Below are 8,424 nucleotides of genomic sequence, written 5' to 3' on the forward strand. Positions count from 1 at the left end.
TACCGTGCTGTCGCGAGCGCTCACCCACGAGGGGGGGGGGCTGTGTCTGCGTGTGCAGTGCTGAGGCTGCGGGAGATGCTGGGCCGACTGCTGGGCCCGTCGCCCGCGGCAGCGGAGGGAGGAGACGCGGTGGAGCTGCGCATCGACGAGGAGGAGGCGGGGGAGGCGAGGGAGGGGGAGGGGGGGGAGGGGGAGGGGGGGGGGGGGGGGCGGCCGCGTCCGACTGCGTTGCCGTCGGACGTCTTCCGGGAAGTGGAACTCATCCAGAGGAACCTCGAGCACCTGCAGGTCAGACCCTCACACACACACACACTCTCACTTACACACACTCACTCTCAACTTACACACACTCACTCAACTTACACACACACACACTCTCACTTACACACACTCACTCTCAACTTACACACACTCACTCAACTTACACACACACACACTCTCACTTACACACACTCAACTTACACACACACACACTCAACTTACACACACACACACTCTCACTTACACACACACACACACTCACTTACACACACACACTCAACTTACACACACACACACTCTCACTTACACACACACACTCAACTTACACACACACTCTCACTTACACACACTCACTCTCAACTTACACACACTCACTCTCAACTTACACACACACTCTCACTTACGCACACACTCTCACTTACACACACACTCTCACTTACACACACACACTCTCTCACTTACACACACTCAACTTACACACACACACACTCAACTTACACACACTCACACTTACACACACACACACACACTCACTTACACACACACACTCAACTTACACACACACACACACTCTCACTTACACACACACACTCAACTTACACACACTCACTCTCAACTTACACACACTCACTCTCAACTTACACACACTCACTCTCAACTTACACACACACTCTCACTTACACACACACTCTCACTTACACACACACTCTCACTTACACACACACTCTCACTTACACACACTCAACTTACACACACTCACTCACACTCAGACCCTCACTTACACACACTCACTCTCAACTTACACACACACTCTCACTTACACACACACTCTCACTTACACACACACTCTCACTTACACACACACTCTCACTTACACACACTCAACTTACACACACTCACTCACACTCAGACCCTCACTTACACACACTCACTCTCAACTTACACACACACTCTCACTTACACACACACTCTCACTTACACACACTCAACTTACACACACTCACTCACACTCAGACCCTCACTTACACACACTCACTCTCAACCTACACACACACTCTCACTTACACACACACTCTCACTTACACACACTCACTCTCAACTTACACACACTCACTCTCAACTTACACACACACTCTCACTTACGCACACACTCTCACTTACACACACACTCTCACTTACACACACACACACTCTCACTTACACACACTCAACTTACACACACACACACTCAACTTACACACACTCACTCAACTTACACACACACACACACACTCTCACTTACACACACACACTCAACTTACACACACACACACACACTCTCACTTACACACACACACTCAACTTACACACACTCACTCTCAACTTACACACACTCACTCTCAACTTACACACACTCACTCTCAACTTACACACACACTCTCACTTACACACACACTCTCACTTACACACACACTCTCACTTACACACACACTCTCACTTACACACACTCAACTTACACACACTCACTCACACTCAGACCCTCACTTACACACACTCACTCTCAACTTACACACACACTCTCACTTACACACACACTCTCACTTACACACACACTCTCACTTACACACACACTCTCACTTACACACACTCAACTTACACACACTCACTCACACTCAGACCCTCACTTACACACACTCACTCTCAACTTACACACACACTCTCACTTACACACACACTCTCACTTACACACACTCAACTTACACACACTCACTCACACTCAGACCCTCACTTACACACACTCACTCTCAACTTACACACACACTCTCACTTACACACACACTCTCACTTACACACACACTCTCACTTACACACACACTCTCACTTACACACACACTCTCACTTACACACACTCAACTTACACACACTCACTCACACTCAGACCCTCACTTACACACACTCACTCTCAACTTACACACACACTCTCACTTACACACACACTCTCACTTACACACACTCAACTTACACACACTCACTCACACTCAGACCCTCACTTACACACACTCACTCTCAACCTACACACACACTCTCACTTACACACACACTCTCACTTACACACACACTCTCACTTACACACACACTCTCACTTACACACACTCAACTTACACACACTCACTCACACTCAGACCCTCACTTACACACACACATTCTCACTTACACACACTCACTTAACTTACACACTCACTCAACTTACACACACTCACTCACACTCAGACCCTCAACTTACACACACTCACTCAACTTACACACACTCACACTCTCACTTTCGACGCTGTTGTTGTTGTTGTAGAAGCTGTTGTTGTTGTTGTAGAAGCTGCTGCTGTTGTTGTAGAAGCTGCTGTTGTTGTTGTAGAAGCTGCTGTTGTTGTTGTAGAAGCTGTTGTTGTTGTTGTAGAAGCTGTTGTTGTTGTTGTAGAAGCTGTTGTTGTTGTTGTAGAAGCTGCTGTTGTTGTTGTTGTAGAAGCTGTTGTTGTTGTTGTAGAAGCTGCTGTTGTTGTTGTAGAAGCTGTTGTTGTTGTTGTTGTAGAAGCTGTTGTTGTTGTTGTAGAAGCTGTTGTTGTTGTTGTAGAAGCTGTTGTTGTTGTTGTAGAAGCTGTTGTTGTTGTTGTTGTAGAAGCTGTTGTTGTTGTTGTAGAAGCTGTTGTTGTTGTTGTAGAAGCTGTTGTTGTTGTTGTAGAAGCTGTTGTTGTTGTTGTAGAAGCTGTTGTTGTTGTTGTAGAAGCTGCTGTTGTTGTTGTAGAAGCTGTTGTTGTTGTTGTAGAAGCTGTTGTTGTTGTGTAGAAGCTGTTGTTGTTGTTGTAGAAGCTGTTGTTGTTGTTGTTGTAGAAGCTGTTGTTGTGTTGTTGTAGAAGCTGTTGTTGTTGTTGTAGAAGCTGTTGTTGTTGTTGTAGAAGCTGTTGTTGTTGTTGTAGAAGCTGTTGTTGTTGTTGTTGTAGAAGCTGTTGTTGTTGTAGAAGCTGTTGTTGTTGTAGAAGCTGCTGCTGTTGTTGTAGAAGCTGCTGCTGTTGTTGTAGAAGCTGCTGCTGTTGTTGTAGAAGCTGCTGCTGTGTTGTAGAAGCTGCTGCTGTTGTTGTAGAAGCTGTTGTTGTTGTTGTTGTAGAAGCTGCTGCTGTTGTTGTTGTAGAAGCTGCTGCTGTTGTTGTTGTAGAAGCTGTTGCTGTTGTTGTAGAAGCTGCTGTTGTTTTCGAAGCTGTTGTTGTTGTAGAAGCTGCTGCTGTTGTTGTTGTTGTAGAAGCTGTTGTTGTTGTTGTTGTAGAAGCTGCTGCTGTTGTTGTTGTAGAAGCTGTTGTTGTTGTAGAAGCTGCTGATGTTGTTGTTGTTGTAGAAGCTGTTGTTGTTGTTGTAGAAGCTGCTGCTGTTGTTGTTGTAGAAGCTGCTGCTGTTGTTGTTGTAGAAGATGTTGTTGTTGTTGTAGAAGCTGTTGTTGTTGTTGTAGAAGCTGCTGCTGTTGTTGTTGTAGAAGATGTTGTTGTTGTTGTAGAAGCTGCTGTTGTTGTTGTAGAAGCTGCTGTTGTTGTTTCGAAGCTGTTGTTGTTGTAGAAGCTGCTGTTGTTGTTTTCGAAGCTGTTGTTGTTGTAGAAGCTGCTGTTGTTGTTTTCGACGCTGTTGTTGTTGTAGAAGCTGCTGTTGTTGTTGTTTTCGAAGCTGTTGTTGTTGTTGTAGAAGCTGCTGTTGTTGTTGTCGAAGCTGTTGTTGTTGTTGTAGAAGCTGCTGTTGTTGTTGTTTTCGAAGCTGTTGTTGTTGTTGTAGAAGCTGCTGTTGTTGTTTTCGAAGCTGTTGTTGTTGTTGTAGAAGCTGCTGTTGTTGTTGTTTTCGACGCTGTTGTTGTTGTAGAAGCTGCTGTTGTTGTTTTCGAAGCTGTTGTTGTTGTTGTAGAAGCTGCTGTTGTTGTTGTTTTCGAAGCTGTTGTTGTTGTTGTAGAAGCTGCTGTTGTTGTTGTTTTCGACGCTGTTGTTGTTGTTGTTGTAGAAGCTGCTGTTGTTGTTGTTGTTGTAGAAGTTGGAGGCGGAGTTCAGGGTGTTGAAGAGTCGAGCGTCAGCGTCGCCCAAAGGCTTCCTGACACACACAGAGACAGGTGAGGGGCGCACAGTGACACACACAGTGACATGCACAGTGACACGCACAGTGACACGCACAGTGACACGCACAGTGACACGCACAGTGACACACAGTGACACGCACAGTGACACGCACAGTGACACGCACAGTGACACACACAGTGACACACACAGTGACACACACAGTGACACACATCACGTACACTCACACAGACACACGCACACAGACACTCACACGTACACTCACACAGACACACACACACAGACACTCACACAGACACACACACAGGTACACTCACACAAACACACAGACACTCACACAGACACACAGACACTCACACAGATACTCACACAGACACACACACACACGTACACTCACACAGACACACACAGACACGTACACTCACACAGACACACACGCGTACACTCACACAGACACACACACACAGACACGTACACTCACACAGACACACACACACTGACACACACGTAGACACACACACAGACACACACTCATACAGACACACACACAGACACACACACACACAGGCACACACACAGACACACACACGCGTACACTCACACAGACACACACAGACACACACACACGTACACTCACACAGACACACACGCGTACACTCACACAGACACACACACACAGACACGTACACTCACACAGACACACACACACAGACACACACGTAGACACACACACAGACACACACTCATACAGACACACACACAGACACACACACACACAGGCACACACACAGACACACACACGCGTACACTCACACAGACACACACAGACACACACACACGTACACTCACACAGACACACACGCGTACACTCACACAGACACACACACACAGACACGTACACTCACACAGACACACACACACAGACACACACGTAGACACACACACAGACACACTCATACAGACACACACACAGACACACACACACACAGGCACACACACAGACACACACACGCGTACACTCACACAGACACACACAGACACACACACACGTACACTCACACAGACACACACGCGTACACTCACACACACACACAGACACGTACACTCACACAGACACACACACACTGACACACACATAGACACACACACAGACACACACTCATACAGACACACACACAGACACACACACACACAGGCACACACACAGACACACACACGCGTACACTCACACAGACACACACAGACACACACACACGTACACTCACACAGACACACACGCGTACACTCACACAGACACACAGACACTCACACAGACACACACAGACACTCACACAGATACTCACACAGACACACACACACACGTACACTCACACAGACACACACAGACACGTACACTCACACAGACACACACGCGTACACTCACACAGACACACACACACAGACACGTACACTCACACAGACACACACACTGACACACACGTAGACACACACACAGACACACACTCATACAGACACACACACAGACACTCACACAGACACACACACACAGACACGTACACTCACACAGACACACACACACTGACACACACGTAGACACACACTCATACAGACACACACACAGACACACACACACACAGACACTCACACAGACACATACACGTACACTCACACAGACACACAGACACTCACACAGACACACACACACAGACACACACGTACACTCACACAGACACACACACAGACACACACAGACACTCACACAGATACTCACACAGACACACACACACAGACGCACACACGTACACACACACACACGTACACACACACACACGTACACTCACACAGACACACACGTGTACACTCACACAGACACACACACAGACACACACACACAGGCACACACACAGACACTCACACTGACACTCACACAGACACTCACACAGACACACACACACGTACACTCACACAGACACACACGTGTACACTCACACTGACACACACACACAGTGACCACGAGCTCACGACTGGCATCGTCTCCCCCCCCTCTGCCCTGCAGCGCAAGACGAGTGAGAGACGCAGCGAGAGAGAGAGACAGACACGACACCACCGCAGAGGCGGAGGGAGATGCCAAATGTTACCTATGCACGCTATGAAATGTAAAAGTATTGCTGCCATCAGATTTTCTACAGCACATAAACACACCCCCAGCCCACCCGCCCGCCACGTGACAGCGGCTCGTAGCCAGAGCTCGTCACCCGGGGGTCAGTCACCCGGGGGTCAGACTCAGTCACCCGGGTCTCAGTCACCCGGGGGTCAGTCAGCCGGAGGTCAGACTCAGTCACCCGGGTCTCAGTCACCCGGGGGTCAGACTCAGTCACCCGGGTCTCAGTCACCCGGGGGTCAGTCAGCCGGAGGTCAGACTCAGTCACCCGGGTCTCAGTCACCCGGGGGTCAGACTCAGTCACCCGGGTCTCAGTCACCCGGGGGTCAGTCAGCCGGGGGTCAGACTCAGTCACCCAGGTCTCAGTCACCCGGGGGTCAGTCAGCCGGGGGTCAGTCAGCCGGGGGTCAGTCAGCCGGGGGTCAGTCAGCCGGGGGTCAGTCAGCCGGGGGTCAGTCCGAGTGTGAGACTCGCAACGCTGCACCACGGCCGCACGGTTCCCCTCTTCATCGCTCGCGAAGAGGTGGAGAGGGTGGGGGGGGGGGGGTCTCGGTAGAGGAGCCGGGAGCACCAACAGCAGCAACAACAGCACCAGCAACACCAGCAGCAGCAACAACACCAGCACCAGCAACACCAGCAGCAGCAGTAACAGCAGCAGCAGCAGTAACAGCAGCAGCAGTAACAGCAGCAGTAACAGCAGCAGCAGTAACAGCAGCAGCAGTAACAGCAGGAGCAGTAACAGTAACAGCAGCAGCAGCAGTAACAGCAGCAGCAGCCACCGCTAACCATAGCCCCCCCCCCAAGCCGAGCTCTGCAGTCCTCTACATATGAAGACGGCGTCACGTCACGTAGCGTCACGTGGCATCATGTCACGTCACGTCACGTAACGTGACGCTGCGTCACGTTACGTGACGTGACCTCACGTCGGAGATGTTCACACCGCTGGCACCATAAGCCACCCCCCCCACTCTCACCCCCCTACTCTCACTCCCCCCCACTCTCACCCCCCCCCACTATCACCCCCCCCCCCACTCTCACCCCCGCCCCCCCCCCCAATCTCACCCCGGCCCCCCCTCTCCCCCCGGCCCCACTCTCACCCCCCCCCCACTCTCACCCCCCCCCCACTCTCAACCCCCCCCCACTCTCACCCCCCCACTCTCACTCCCCCCCCACTCTCACCCCCCCACTCTCCCCCCGGCCCCTCCCCTCTCACCGGTGGCTCAGCGGGAGCTTTCGGTTTGGCAGAGGCTCCCAGCTCCAGCCCAGTGGCAGTCACGTGCCAGGCTAGGTGCAGGAGGTCACCTGACAGACCCAGCAGGTGCCACGCCTTGACTCATGTGCCAGGCTAGGTGCAGGAGGTCACGCGAGTGTGACGGGGGGGGGGGGGGGTTGTGGGTGTCGGTTGTTTAAAATGCAACGCGTTAAGAATCAAATGTAAATTTATATATTTTATACGTAACTCGCTCATGGTACCGCGACCCGCTGGGATTCGCACAGAGACCAGTAGACCCGCATAGAGACCCATTTGATCACAGAGACCCGTAGCTTCGCATGGAGATTGATGGACTTGCATGGAGATTCATAGACTCACACAGAGACCCATAGACTCACACACAGAGACCCATAGACTCACACAGAGACCCATAGACTCACACACAGAGACCCATAGACTCCACACAGAGACCCATAGACTCACACAAGAGACCCATAGACTCACACAAGAGACCCATAGACTCACACAGAGACCATAGACTCACACAGAGACCCATAGACTCACACAGAGAAACCCATAGACTCACACATAGACCCATAGACTTACACCGAGACCCATAGACTCACACAGAGACCCATAGACTCCACACAGAGCCCATAGACTCACACAGAGACCCATAGACTCACACGGAGACCCATAGACTCACACAGAGA

General features: G+C 50.3%; 1 long non-coding RNA gene across 1 annotated transcript; it reads left to right on the forward strand.

Moving 5' to 3' along the window:
• The first annotated feature begins 175 nt into the window (after positions 1-175).
• LOC133358558 (uncharacterized) lies at positions 176-7,483 on the forward strand. The gene is made up of 3 exons (XR_009757095.1): positions 176-288; positions 4,294-4,372; positions 6,394-7,483. It is a non-coding gene; the product is annotated as an uncharacterized LOC133358558 (long non-coding RNA).
• Positions 7,484-8,424: the final 941 nt, after the last annotated feature.

Source organism: Lethenteron reissneri, chromosome 62 (assembly GCF_015708825.2).
Source record: "Lethenteron reissneri isolate LAM-NWPU_2019-01 chromosome 62, ASM1570882v1, whole genome shotgun sequence".
In the NCBI taxonomy this organism is placed as follows: Eukaryota; Metazoa; Chordata; class Hyperoartia; order Petromyzontiformes; family Petromyzontidae; genus Lethenteron; species Lethenteron reissneri.